We start from the raw sequence: 15495 nt of genomic DNA on the forward strand, positions 1-15495 counted from the left end.
CCTGACATAGCTTGATCATCTTGCCAATAGAAACAGATGCAAGGTTACTGAGGTTCTGTCAAATGCTGGCAAAGAAAGGGAGATTCAAAAGTTCACATCAAACATGAACAAAGCTCCACATCAAAATTCTAGAATGTCCTGATCTACTTATGAACTGAGGAAGGAAATGGAGTTGTTCAGTTCACTGTTTCTTCTCTGTTCACAGACAGTGTGGGTAGATTCTACTCACAGCTCTGAGCTAGTTTGAGTAACTGGTATGAAGACAATGCAGTGTGAAAGTCTTTTAGCCAAATGGCACTGGGACAACTGGATGTCCACATGCAAAAGAATGAAGTTGGATCCTATATTGGTCAACTCTGGCCACCAGGACAAAATACCAAGACTGGGCGGCTTAAACAACAGAAATGTATTTTCTGTTCTGGAGGCAGAGAGTCCAAGATCAGGGTGCCATCATGGTCAAATTCTGGTAAGAGCTCTTTTCCTGACCTGAAGAAGGCTGCTTTCTCACTGTGTCCTCACATAGTGAGTAAAGTGGGGAGAGAAAGGTATCTCTCTCTCCCTCTTCTTATAAGGCCACAGTCCTACTGGAGTAAGGCCCAACCCTTATAACTTCATATCTTTAACTACCTCTTAAAGACCCTGTCTCCAGATTGGGGGTTACAGCTTCAACATATGAATTAGGAGGTGGACACAGTTCAGCCCATTGCAGTCCCTTCCTCACACTGTACACAAAAAATGAATTCAAAATAGATCAGAGGCCTAAATGTAAAAGCAAAACTATAAAACTTTCAGAAGAAAATATGGGAATAAATCTTTATGACCTCAACTTAGAAAAAAACTTAGAAATGACACCAAAAGGATAAATGGCAGAAAAAAAAGATACATTGGACTCCACGAAAATTAAACACTTTTGAGCAATGGACACCATGAAAAAAAGTGGAAGAACACCCCACAAAAAGACAGACATTTGCAAATCATTTATCTGATAAGTGACTTCTATCTAGAAGACATAAGCTCTCACAACTCAATAATGAAAAGGCAAATAGCCCAATTAAAACATAGTCAAAGGCTCTAAATAGACACTTCTCCAAAGAAGATACAAAAATGGCCAAAAACCAGGTAAAAAAATGTTTTTTATCATAAAACATTTGGTTCAGTTCAGTTCAGTCACGCAGTTGTGTCCGACTCTTTGTGACCCCATGAATCGCAGCACACCAGACCTCCCTGTCCATCACCAACTCCCGGAGTTCATTCAAACTCACGTCCATCAAGTTGGTGATGCCATCCAGCCATCTCATCCTCTGTCGTCCCCTTCTCCTCCTGTCCCCAATTCCTCCCAGCATCAGGGTCTTTTCCAATGAGTCAGCTCTTCGCATGAGGTGGCCAAAGTATTGGAGTTTCAGCTTCAGCATCAGTCCTTCCAATGAACACCCAGGACTGATCTCCTTTAGGATGGACTGGTTGGATCTCCTTGCAGTCCAAGGGACTCTCAAGAGTCTTCGCCAGCACCACAGTTCAAAAGCATCAATTCTTCAGCACTCAGCTTTCTTCACAGTCCAGCGCTCACATCCATACATGACCACTGGAAAAACCATAGCCTTGACTAGATGGACCTTTGTTGGCAAAGTAATGTCTCTGCTTTATATGCCATCTAGGTTGATAATAACTTTCCTTCCAAGGAGTAAGCGTCTTTTAATTTCATGGCTGCAGTCACCATCTGCAGTGATTTTGGAGCCCAAAAAAATAAAGTCAGCCACTGTTTCCACTGTTTTCCCATCCATTTCCCATGAAGTGATGGGACCAGATGCCATGATCTTAGTTTTCTGAATGTTGAGCTTTAAGCCAACTTTTTCACTCTCCTCTTTCACTTTCATCAAGAGGCTTTTTAGTTCTTCTTCACTTTCTACCATAAGGGTAGTGTCATCTGCATATCTGAGGTTATTGATATTTCTCCTGGCAATCTTGATTCTAGCCTGTGCTTCTTCCAGCCCAGCGTTTCTCATGATGTACTCTGCATATAAGTTAAATAAGCAGGGTGACAATATACAGCCTTGACGTACTCCTTTTCCTATTTGGAACCAGTCTGTTGTTCCAGGTCCAGTTCTAATTCTTGCTTCCACCTGCATCAGATTTCTCAAGAGGCAGGTCAGGTGGTCTGGTATTCCCATCTCTTTCAGAATTTTCCACAGTTTCTTGTGATCCATACAAAGGCTTTGGCATAGTCCATAAAGCAGAAATAGATGTTTTTCTGGAACTCTCTTGCTTTTTTGATGATCCAGCGGATGTTGGCAATTTGATCTCTGGTTCCTCTGCCTTTTCTAAAACCAGCTTGAACATCAGGAAGTTCACGGTTCACATATTGCTGAAGCCTGGCTTGGAGAATTTTGAGCTTTACTTTACTAACATGTGAGATGAGTGCAATCGTGTGGTAGTTTGAGCATTCTTTGCCATTGCCTTTCTTTGGGATTGGAATGAAAACGGACCTTTTCCAGTCCTGTGGCCACTGCTGAGTTTTCCAAATACTTTCACAGCATCGTCTTTCAGGATTTGAAATAGCTCAACTGGAATTCCATCACCTCCACTAGCTTTGTTTGTAGTGATGCTTCCTAAGGCCCACTTGACTTCACATTCCAGGATGTCTGGCTCTAGGTCAGTGATCACACCATCATGATTATCTGGGTCGTGAAGATCTTTTTTGTACAGTTCTTCTGTGTATTCTTGCCACCTCTTCTTAATATCTTCTGCTTCTGTTAGGTCCATACCATTTCTGTCCTTTATCGAGCCCATCTTTGCATGAAATGTTCCCTTGGTATCTCTAATTTTCTTGAAGAGATCTCTAGTCATTCCCATTCTATTATTTTCCTCTATTTCTTTGCACTGATCACTGAGGAAGGCTTTCTTATCTCTCGTTGCTATTCTTTGGAACTCTGCATTCAAATGGGAATATCTTTCCTTTTCTCCTTAGGAAAATGCAAATCAAAACCACTATGAGATATCATTTCACACCCTAGGATCACTAAAATCAGAAAGATGGATAATAACAAGTGTTAGCAACCACATAGAGAAATTAGAACCTTCATACATGCCTGGCAGGGACATAAAATGGTGCAGTTACTTTAGAAAACGGTCAGCAGTTCCTCAAGGTTAAACATAGAGTTATCATAAGAACCAGAAGTTTCACTCCTACCCAAGAGAAATGAAAACACACCTTCACACAAACATTTGTACACAATGTTCACAGCAGCATTAGTCATACTATCCAAAAAGTGGGAACAATCCAAATATCCAGCAACTGAGGAATAAATAAAATGTGGTAAGTCTATACAATAGAGTATTATACAGCAATAAAAAGACCGAAATAATGACACCTGCTACAACACAGAGGAAACGTGAAAACACACAGATTCAAAGAAGCCAGTCACAAAAACTCCACATTGTGTTAACATGAGTTGATTTATATGAAATGTCCAGAGTAGGCAAGTCTATAGAGACAGAAAGATTAGTGGGTTTCCTAGGGTGGAGTGAGCTAAAGATACATAGACACACCCAACTTGAAAAACTACTTCACCTGAGATTTGAAACAAAATAAAAATTTAGGATAAAAATAGACGGGTTTGACACAACATATGGGATTTTACTCACTCTGGAAAAAGCATCAAAATATCTGACAGCTAGAAAAATTGAATTAGGGAAAAATATTCTCAGGAAAACGAAACCAGAGTTCAGATTATGTTAAGCTGAACCAAAGAAGACACTGATCTTGTTTAAAGGGCTAAGAGCACAGGGACACAGATTTGACCAAGCTCTGAATGCCTCTCGTTAGGAAGGAAACGGAACCCACACAGTCATGCCTTCCTTCCCAGGAAATGACCTCATCTGTAACATATGACTATAAAGAATAACAACACACTCTTTTTCCTGATAATAAAAGTAAGGTATTTAAGATATCAGAAAAAGTACAGAGAGAAGAAAAAGATCATTTGATCCTATACTGGGCTTCCCTGGTGGCTCAGATAGTAAAGAATTTGCCCACAATGTGGGAGACCTGGGTTTGATCCCTGGGTTAGGAAGATCCCATGGAGAAGGGCAGGGCAGCACACTCCAGTATTCTTGCCTGGAAAATACCATGGACAGAGGAGCCTGGCAGGCTGCGGGGTCTCAAAGAGTCTCCTCCTATACTAATATTTAGCAGAGTTCTTTCCTGTACATGTGGCTTCAGCGTCAAACTCATACAATACATAAAATGTTATATTCTTATTTTACATTTACTATCAACATTTCTAGGCTTCCCTGATGTATCAGTGGTAAAAGAATCTGCCTGTCAATGCGGTAGACATAGATTTGAACCCTGGGACAGAAAGATGCCCTGGAGAAGGAAACGGCAACCCACTCCAGTATTCTTGCCTGGAGAATCCCATGGACAAAGGAACCCGGCAGGCTACAGTCCATGGGGTCACAAGAGTCAGACACAACTTAGCAATTAAACAACAATCAATATTTCCATTATTTAAAACTCACGTAAGTATCACTTTCAACCAGAAAAACAAGCTGTCATTTATTTAACTAATTTCCTAATATGGGGAATTTCTCTTCTCAATCTTTTGCTATCATTAAAAACAAAATGAAGCAAAAGAAATTTTGAGCATAGGTTTAGGTCATGTTTCAAATTATTTTCTGGGATATAAATAATTTTATAGTCAAAAGGTAGGAAACTGCTTAATGATTCTTGCAGTATTTATCAAAAGTGTAATATAAACTAATCTATAAACAGTGTTGACAAGCCCATCACATAGCATGAGGACTTTTAAAAGTAACTCCCATTCCCTTTCTGGGAAAGAATTCTCATCACAGCATTATTGATGATAATGAAAACTGGATGAATAATAAATACCCATCAAGAGTAAAAAAGTTCAATAGATCATGATGGGTTATTTTTCAATTAAAACTTGGTATTTTCAAAGAATATTAAACAGCAAAGCAAAGTGATTTCTACAAAAATTTTTAAATGAAATGATGTGTATGACAAACACCAAATTGCTGGTGAGTTCAGGTAACAAAAAAGCACACCAGCAGGTGCCTGCATCTGGTCTGTGAGATCACAGGTGACTTTGTTTTCTGTTTGCACCCTTCTATATTTTCCAACTACCTAAACTGACAATGTGGACCATGTTTTAAAGTTCATTGCTTTAAAATACTAGCCTCATAAGTGAATTCCCATTCAGTGTGTATCCTGCAGAGAAAAGGTAAGAAAGGCCAAAAACATATGGGTACCAGTGAAAGCTGGGCTTCCCAGGTGGCTCAAGTTTAAAGAATCCAACTGCCAATGCAGGAGACACAGGTTTGATCTCTGGATCAGGATGATCCCCTAGAGAAGGAAACAGCAACCCACTCCATTATTCTTCCCCAGGAAAACCATGGACAGAGGAGGCTGGCGGGCTACAGTACATGAGTCACATAAGAGTTGGACATGACGTGGCAACTAAACAGCAACCATTGAAAGTCAGGGGGAAAGGTCTTGCTGCTCTGGCTTCTAGCTCAGCTCCAGCCCTACTGTTTGCAGGGTGTGCTGTATGTGGAGGTCTCACTTCCTCGCTGTTATAGGGAGCAATCTGATGACGTCCGGGTGCTCTGTCCCCAAGTCTTTGTCCTTGAGCGTGGCCCCCCACCCGGGACTGTGATGCAGCCATCTAATGAGCATTAAACATTGATTGCACACAAGGCAAGCATCCAAGAGAGTTCCACATTTCTTGCCAAGCACAGAAGGAGACGGTGAACTTTAGGGCAACACATGCATTTGGCAATCTAAACACGATCCTGGCTTCAAGGAAACCTCAACTTGGCCAGAAAGCGAAACACACCCAATATCACTGCCACTGTGTCTGTGAGTTTTCTAATACCATTCCCTCCAATGACCTCGGACTTGTCCAGCAGCCTCCTGGAGGTTAGAGCAAAGCTAAAATGAGAGGAAGGAGTTCCTCTGAAAAACAATAAGGTTGACAGAAAGTCCAGAGTCAGTGGTATAGTTGGGGCTTCCTGGCTTGTACACTGTTCCTAATGACTCATTAACTTTTCAGGCATTGACCACAAACTGAACTTCCCTGGACCTGGGGTTAGAATATTAGTAATGTATTCCTTAATGTATTCAGTTCCTTAACTGAAATGCTGGAATTCATTTATAATCAAGGAGGGAAAGTTATATTTGCCCTGGATGCGAAGTCAGGCTGACCATATTCTTTTCTTTCCAGGTTATCATCATCACATTTTTGGATGGTTTTTGCATATTTATCACACACAGGCAGGGAGAAATCTCTTTTCAGCCAGCAAGGACTCCGGTGGGTCTGTTTAACAGACCTAGACCAGTGTACCAACCAGTTACAGCCTCAGGGAAGTTACACAATAAACCACCCCAAAACTCAGTGGTTTCAAACAGCTAGGATTTAGTCTCCTACTCACGAGTCTGCAAGACTGATTACGGTTTGGCTAGTCCAGGCTGGGCTGGGCTGGGGGAACTCGCTTCGGGCAGCCGTTCAGCAGCGCTTGGCTCCAGACTACAGGCTGGGTTGAAGGCATTATATTTATTCTGGAGCCCAGGCTGATGGGGCAACAGCTGCCTGGAGGAAGTTCTCATGGTGGGTCACGGATGTACAAAAATTGCAGCCTGAATGTATGGGCTCTTCAAGCCTCTGTAATCCCCCATCCACTAATATTCCCTTTGGCCAAACCCAAAGTTAAGGGGCAGAACATATACTGCAACCACCTTTGCTATGAGGCCATAGCAAGGGCATTGATGAATACTCTCTTTGAATGCTGTGAAGAATTGAGAACAGTAATTTGATTTTCCACAGTGGTGATTAAATCTCCTCATATCAACCACTTCTTCGTCCTCTGCCTACTGCTGGTTTTCTCTAGTTTCCCAGGCAATGTCTGCACCCCTGCCAACAGGTGAGCCAAACTGCCAAGAGGTCAGGATTATCCACCCAAATGGAGGAGGACCAACTTTTCTTTTGGACGGTTCCGCCCAATCTGCCACATGTCAAGCTATCTTCATGGCTGGAAAGGGACACAGATACGCAAAATAACAGAGTAGAAAGAACTCAGAGCCAAAAAAGAGTAAGGGGGAAAAGAAGATTCAGCCATCTGAACTAGAAATGAACCTCAAATTAATCTCAACCAAGACATCCCAAGCAAAGGAGGGTCTCCTGGACCCTTTTTTCTAATTTTTGCTATTTTGTCAGAGAGGCAATAAATGTTCACTGTAGAAAAAAAAAAAAAATCAGCTTGCTAAGCAGAAAACACATCATCCATATTTCCTATCACCACAGTTGTCCACTGCTCAATTTTTTCTTTGAACATGAAGTATAGAGGATTGGAAACCAAAGTAACAGTGCTGAAACAGTGTGGTGAAAATGTTAAGGCCTGAGGCCCAGACCACATAGACACAGAACCTCTTTTCAGCCCCCAAATACACATGCCTAGGTGAGTCCTCTCTTACAGATTTTTTTAAGGCTTATAGTATATGCATATATACTTCTGTCTTTGCAAAAACAGGATCATCTAATACATATAGTTTTAACCTGTTTCACATATCAGAATACTTTTTCATATCAACAAAGATGTATCTATATCATCATTTTATTTTTAGTTAAGCATAGTTGATTTACAATGTTGTGTTAATATCTGCGATTGAGCAAAATGAGGCCTATGTACACATTCTTTTTTATATTCTTTTCCATTATGGTTTTAAATGCTGCCTTATATTTCATGTGTGAATTACTATCAATTATCAAATCTCCATTGAAGGAAATTTAGGTTATTTCCAATTTTTCAGAATTACTTTCTGCATGTATTTTAACCCACATCATTTCATATATAAACTAAGGCATTTATTTTCATTTTCATATCTAAGCAATCTAAGAAGTGCCTTTATTGACAATAAATAGAAACCACCCTTGGGGGTGTTAGAATGTGGGCAGAAAGAAAGGAAACAGCGTGGTTGAGTGAGATTAGTCATTTTTGAAAGAGCATGTATGTGTATTTCACATATTGACTCCAATCCACTCAAAAGTTTAGAAGGCAGCTTAAGATTTGAATCAGCGTTAAGCACTCTTAAATTCAGATGTTCATTTGAGCCTCTCGGGTCTGCCAACCAGCTGGAAACAAAACAAGGGCAGCCTCCCTGTCTGCCTCCTGGCTATCCTGCCCTTGGAGTCATTTCTGGAAGGGCAAAGGAGTCCCACAGTCTCTTGTGCCACGGGGACAGAAACACCACCCAGCTCCTCAGCCCAGCTCCATCACCACAGCAGGCAGGGTAGGCCGGTCATTACTGCATTGGTCAGGAATCGCTCAAAGCCAGTATCAAGCTGGCTGACTGTGAGCAAACTCAGGCATTCAAGGGAAGGTTTTGGAAGGAAATAAGCCAACAAAACAGCACCAGAGACTAAGGGAGCATTCCTTTTCCAGCTCTCTTCCTAAAGAGCTAGCAAGGTGACACATCCTAAAGTGGGTATTGAGATTATTACCACTATGCCACAGAGTTTCAGGCACCAGGAGGATTTATTCTCTTCCTTCCACCCTTCTTTCCCCTAGAGTTTATTTTCTCTCTTTCCCATGGTAAACCAAGATTGTCCAGCATGTTAATGTGGACAAACATGTTTGTTCCAAAAATTGCAGTGCCATTCAGAAGCAAGAAAGAGCAACTCTCCCGTTAGTCTTTTTGGGGGTTTGTTTTGTTTGTTTGTTTGGCCATACTGCATGGCTTGTGGGATCTTAGTTCCCTGATCAGGGACTGAACCTGGGCCCTTGGCAGTCAAAGTGCCAAGTCCTAATCACTGGACCATCAAGGAATTTCCTCATTAGTCTATTTTATAACCTTAGATCAATGCTGCGACCTTCTTATTTTGAAATGTGGGCTCAAAATAATACATTTATAGAACATTGGCGCGTATGAGGTCCAAAGAGCTTTTATCCAATACCCTCATCCTTTCGGTGAACAATAAAGGTCTCGGAGAGGGGAAAAGACCTTCCTACGATCCCACAAAGCTGGTGGCAGAGCCCAAGAGTCTCGGCCCCCAAGCACTCTGTCCAGACTCCAAACTGATGCTCTTGCCAATGCCCCACCATTGTAACAGCCTTTTTGCCTGAATGCCTCCTAGGTGTGTCATGAAGACAAATTACTCTCTGGCTGTATGGCTCTTGAATTGTTTGGATAAACACTGAGTGTCAGTGTGCCTGATGGGCCCTAGTGGGAACTAAAGCTGAGAAGAAATGAAGCCCACCTTGGCAAAAACCATGGACAGAACACTCACCCCAGAGCCCGAGCTCTCTAGACACCCAGCAGGTAAATGACAGAGAGTTAAATCTCATCTATCAGTTAGGCTAAAAGAACAGTTAATTTCACACTTATCCACTTTACAGAAATAGAACCCAAGCTACAAGGCAGAAAGAACAAAAGGAACAGACCAGATACAGAGATTTTTCAGAAATTTTAAGCTACGGAAGAACAAAAAAATTTTTCTTCAAAGAAAATTTGGGGGCAGGGGACTGAAATACATGCAAAGCTTATTTTTAGTGCCCTTTACAGATATAAAGTCATGCTGTTCGTTTAGGAACATAAAAATGCATTATGTATAACTTGTTTCACTCATAAAATTACCATGTTTTTGTATATTGATATATTTAGACTGAGAGAACTGAAAAAAAGTTTTTATCATTTCTTTCTTGGTTATTTTCTTGGGCAAAAGGGAGTTATGGGTTTTTTGGTTGTTTTTTTTAAGTCCTCAGTGGGAAAACTTTTCAGAATTTTCAGAAACTTTTTACAATACTTACAGATTTTAGAGGATCTTTTAGTTCTTCCAAATCAACTAGCTCAAGTCTTTTTTTTTTTTTTTCTAATTTTATTTTATTTTTAAACTTTACATAATTCTATTAGTTTTGCCAAATATCAAAATGAATCCGCCACAGGTATACATGTGTTCCCCATCCTGAACCCTCCTCCCTCCTCCCTCCCCATACCATTCCTCTGGGTCGTCCCAGTGCACTAGCCCCAAGCATCCAGTATCGTGCATCGAACCTGGACTGGTAGCTCAAGTCTTTTAGGTCTTCAAGTTGTTGAATTCACATGGGTTCAACCAACATTCTCTCTCCAGGCAAGAGGTTAGCACAACCTGGTTTAGTGATGGTAAACCACTGTGAAACTTTAAAAAGTCCATTTTATCAATAGAAGTCCCACAGATCTGGAATTCGCTTTGCCCTCCAAGGCAAATTTCTTCCCTTCTATCCACTGCAGCACTACCTAGAACACATTTCTAGAAATGAGCAGGAGAAACCATAAGTTTAGACCTGACAGAAGCACACATCCTCTGCTGCTGCTGCTAAGTCACCTCAGTCGTGTCCGAGTCTGTGCGACCCCATAGACAGCAGCCCGCTCAGGCTCCCCCGTTCCTGGGATTCTCCTGGCAAGAACACTGGAGTGGGCTGCCATTTCCTTCTCCAATGCATGAAAGTGAAAAGTGAAAGTGAAGTCGCTCAGTCGTGTCCGACTCTTAGCGACCCCACCAGGCTCCTCCGTCCATGGGATTTTCCAGGCAAGAGTACTGGCATGGGGTGCCACTGCCTTCTCCGACACATCCTCTGGAAGGTCTACAAATGGGTGCCTGTCCCTTACTTCAACCACTGTCAACGTTCTAAGTCCTAGTTGTTACATTTGATGATCTGCAGTCATATGTGTGTGATTATCTGATCAACTTCTGACTTCCTCGCTAGAGCATAGCTGCCATCCTGGCAGGAGCCAGACCTTCTTGCTGACTATTTTGTCCTCAACACCTACCAATGACAGGAGATGACAGCAGTAAATATGTGCTCACTACCTCTTTTTGACAGCTCTTATTACTAGGGTTTTCCTCTGTACATTGAACTCGTATTACTCTCCCTGTATCTTCCACTCACTGGCTGGATTCTGCCCTCATCCATCCAGACTTCACAAGACACCACTTCAAATATGTGAAGACACGGGTCATTACCAACTCTTCTTTCCTCTAAGCTAAAGATCCTCAGTTTCTTCAGCAGGTCCCTATGTGACATGATATTTTAGATCCTTTGTTATCTAATGGCTCAGATGGTAAAGAATCTGCCTGCAATGCGGGAGACCAAGGTTCAATCCCTGGGTCAGGAAGATCCCCTGGAGAAGGGAATGGCAGCCCACTCCAGTATTCCTGCCTGGAGAATACCATGGACAGAGGAGCCTGGCGGCCTACAGTCCATGGAGTCACAAAGAATCGAACACAACTGAGCGGTTACACTACTACTACTACTACTACTATCCTATCACTGCTCTGGTTCTACAGACCCACAGAGCTACCAGGGAAGGGGAGCAGTTATCAGAATACAGGTTATTGACATATTAAATACTCTTCTGTCAAAAATGATTTCAAGGTCCAGGACTAGGCTGGAACTCTGTAATATTCTTCCCGAGAGAGCTGACTGGTGACCAAGACTGCTGGTTAACCCTCAATATATAATACATTCTTCTCTTTCTCTATGACAGTAGGGACTTCCCTCGTGGCTCAGATGGTAAAGCGTTTGCCTACAATGCAGAAGACCCAAGTTCGATCCCTGGGTCAGGAAGATCCTCTGGAGCAGGAAATGGCAACCCACTCTAGTACTCTTGCCTGGAAAATCCCATGGACGGAGGAGCATGGTAGGCTACAGTCCATGGGGTCGCAAAGAGTCAGACACGACTGAGTGACTTCACTTTTTTTTCTATGGCAGTAGAACCCCTGATTTTCAGCTGGACAAACAGCTGCCTACAGTAAAGGCTCTGTTCCTCAGCCTCTCGTGCTGCTAAGTATCACCACATGAAAAAGTTCTTGTCAATGGAGTGAGTAGGAATGTACTGGACAACCCTTAAGGACCTTCCCTAAGAGGTGGTATACACCTGTACCCTTTGTCCAGCTTCTTTACATTTCTTTTTTTCCTTTTCCTAGAATCTGAATGCCACCATCTTAGACTATGAGCCCAAGATCACACATGGCTGAGAAATAAGGTAAAGAGATCCTGGATCCCTCATACCTTGGGTTGTTTTTTTTGTTTTGTTTGTTTTGGTTTTTTTTTTTTTGGTCACACACAGCCAGATCCTAATGGATAGTCTATTGCTTTGTCTTCAAGTAGTCTTGCTACTGAACCAAAACATAGTACAATTAGACTTGATCTTGCAAGCTGAGGACTCTCCCAGAACTTGTTACTTCCACGGGTGATGGTGGGTAGGGACACGGAGGGTATGACATGCTCTCTATGGCTTGACTGCAAAGAGGTTCCAAGAGCTGACTCTCTGCCCAGTTAAAAAAAAAAAAAAACTACAAAGTAAAAGAAAGGAAGAGGTGCAAGCATATGAAGAAGGCATAGATGATATTTATGCTTAAGAGGATTAAGCAAAAGAGGATATACTATTTTTCTTCTCCTTCCAAAGTTTTGCTATCTAATGGTTGATTTCAAAGATTACTGAGTCAACAAGACAGGCCCCAGACAGAGAGGCTTACATGGGGACTTACCTGGTAGTCCAGTGGTTAAGACTTTACCTTCCAGTGCAGGCGGGGTGGGTTCAATCCCTGCTTGGGAAACCAAGACCCCACATGCCTCGTAGCCAAAAGCCAAAACATAAAACAGAAGCAATATTGTAACAAATTCAATAAAGACTTTAAAAAATAGTCTACATAAAAAAAAAAAAAAAAAACCAGAGAGATGCTCACATGGAAACCACTGAGAAAATGAGCAGGAGGAGCGCCATACCGCCAGTGTGGCTAAGGCTGGAGCCAATGCCATCTCAGAAGATGCCCCATCTTTGTGGGCAGAGGTGACTTGATGGGCTCCCAAAGACTGGAGTTTCAGCTTCCGTGTGACATTTCCTGACTTAACACCAGTTATCTGGTATTTCTTGCTAAAACTAAACTTTTATTACAAAACCATAACAAAAGTATCAGTAAGACGCAAATTATGACAGTTCCAAATTTTAAAATATTCCCAGCTATTATGCTTCCATTTAGAATACAGAAACTCACAAGAGATCATTGTTGCCCGCTAACATTAACAACAAGCTAGAGAAGCTACTAATCATAATTTTAAAATTCATCTGAATGCTTGAGGACACAAGGAAATCTAAAGTAAATGAGAAACAATTGTAGAAAGTGATAAACACTTCTTAGGAGAGACCGTGGCTGTCTTCATCCCTGGCAGAGTGAAAAGGAGAAACAGACAGACAGACTGTTTGAAACCAGTCAAACTTCATAAACTTCTAGCTCTGTGTGGACAAGCTTGACAGATTAGAATCCCAGTGAGCTCTGGCCGCAGAGCAAGTTGACACCACCCACCTGTTCTCCACAGGCCTTCAGTGAGCGAAGGGCAGCAGGCAGAAAGCTGGAGGTGAGACACTACCCCTACTTCCTACCCCACCAAGATGCACAAAGCCCTTTACTACGGCAAGGCAGCACCTGCTAAAGGCCGAGAGTGGGGCTGGAGAGCCAAGGGGAGGCACCTGGGGCACTTCGCTAAGAACCCTGAGGGCAGCAACATTCCCAAGGCTGGAGGTGAGGCTAGAGAGTGGGAAGAGACCCCTCCCAATTTCTCCAGGCCTTCGCTGATTGTAAGCCAGAGTCCCTCAATGGCCGGGGATGGCAGGAGAGCAGAAAGAAATACCTCAGAGGCACCTGAGTCTTTACCAACTATACCTCAGCAGCCTTCCAGAGGCCAGGAAAGCATGGGAGAGCTGAGAGGAACCCCTGCAAAATACTCTGAGACTTCACGGCCTACACTGCCGAGGGGATGGGGGCCAGGTAGAAAGAGATCTCCTTCGAAACTGAAAGCTAGAGGAACAGAGAGCAAAGAAAACTCCCAGACATGCAAAAAAGCTGGCAACTGGCTATGAAATATAAGAACAAGAGTCTACCAGTGTTTAGGTCCAAGTATCTCTGAAAGGAAAGGCCCACTCCTGCTTTGATCCTGAAGGTAACGGTGAGCTGAGTCTAACTTAAACTATGACGAAGTAACTAAAACTACAACCAAGACCAACCCAAGTTCAGCTATAGAGCAGACCAACTCAGCTCCTTTAGTGGTGTGACCTGCTGCCCCTGCCCCACCAAAAAAAAAAAAAGAGAGAGTATATTTTTCTGGAGGTAAATATTATTAATTTTTATCCACTTCTCTTTGTTACACAAAGTCTAGCATACAATTAAGATTTATAAGACATGTGAGGAAACAAGTAAATGTGAACCATGGTTAAGAAAGGAAAGGGTGAATAGAAACAGATCCTGAGATGGATTTCCAGACGTTGGAACGGTCAGACACAGACATCAAAAGAATTACGACAGAGATATTAAAGGATACTGCAGAAATGTTGGGCAACAAGAGTGAACAGCTAGGGAATTTCAGCAGAAAGATGAAAAATATTCTTGAAGACCCAAGTGGAAAGGCTAGAAATAAGTAAATAAATATCAATATCTGAAATTAAGAATTCACTCAGTGGTCTTAAAAATAATTCCAGTATTGCTCACATGGAAAGAATGTTCTGCTAAGGCAACAATGCATAAAACTGACTTGGGTCTTCCAGAAAGGAAATGTTTACAAATGCTTTGCCTCCATTCTTTTTTTTTCTGGCAAACTGAAGCTGAGGAAAGTGCTAAGGTGTATCCCTAACTCAATCAGCCACTTAAGAAATGTTTGTTCTGGCAAGTTCTTGATGAAGTCAGAAAAAAACAAGAGTCTTAGAGTAAACTATAGACAGAAGTAAAAATTATTGGAAATTTATTTTAAATGTTTGGTTTATTTGTATCATGCTGCATGGCATATGGGATGTTAGTTCCCTGACCAGGGATCAAACCTGAGCCCCCTGCATTCGAAGTGTGAAGCCTTAACAACTGGACTGCCAAGGAAGTCCTGGAAATTTTTTTATATTAGGATATTCATGTACTGTTTTTCTTAAGGAAAATTTCAAATCCCATTAGCTGGCCAGTAATCATGTTTTTAGATGCTAGATTAGATTACAAAGGAGGGCCGTGCACATTAACTCCTTATTCTTCTCTTCTCACTACCAAATGACACCCATCCAATCTGGGCAGGTTTACTCCTCTTTGGCTGAATTAAGGGGTAGGAAGAACAAGTAAGGGCTTCCCTGGTAACTCCAATGGCAGATAATCTGCCTTCAATGCAGGAGACCTGGGTTCAATCCCTGGGTGGGGAAGATCCCCTGTAGAAGGGGATGGCTACCCGTGCCTGTATTCTTGCCTGGAGAATCCCATAGACAGAGGAGCCTGGAGGGCTATAGTCCCTGGGGTCACAAAGGGCTGGACACGACTGAGCAACTAGCACTAAAAACAAGCAAAGCAACAGGCTTCCATGCATAAAAGCTAGTGACTGAGCAAAACCCCCAGGAGAATGACGACTGTCATCTCCTAGTTCAGGACTGCTTCCAAGCTGCCATGCTGACAGATGGAGCAACATGGATTTAGG

This window comes from Bos indicus x Bos taurus, chromosome 5 (assembly GCF_003369695.1).
Source record: "Bos indicus x Bos taurus breed Angus x Brahman F1 hybrid chromosome 5, Bos_hybrid_MaternalHap_v2.0, whole genome shotgun sequence".
In the NCBI taxonomy this organism is placed as follows: domain Eukaryota; kingdom Metazoa; phylum Chordata; class Mammalia; order Artiodactyla; family Bovidae; genus Bos; species Bos indicus x Bos taurus.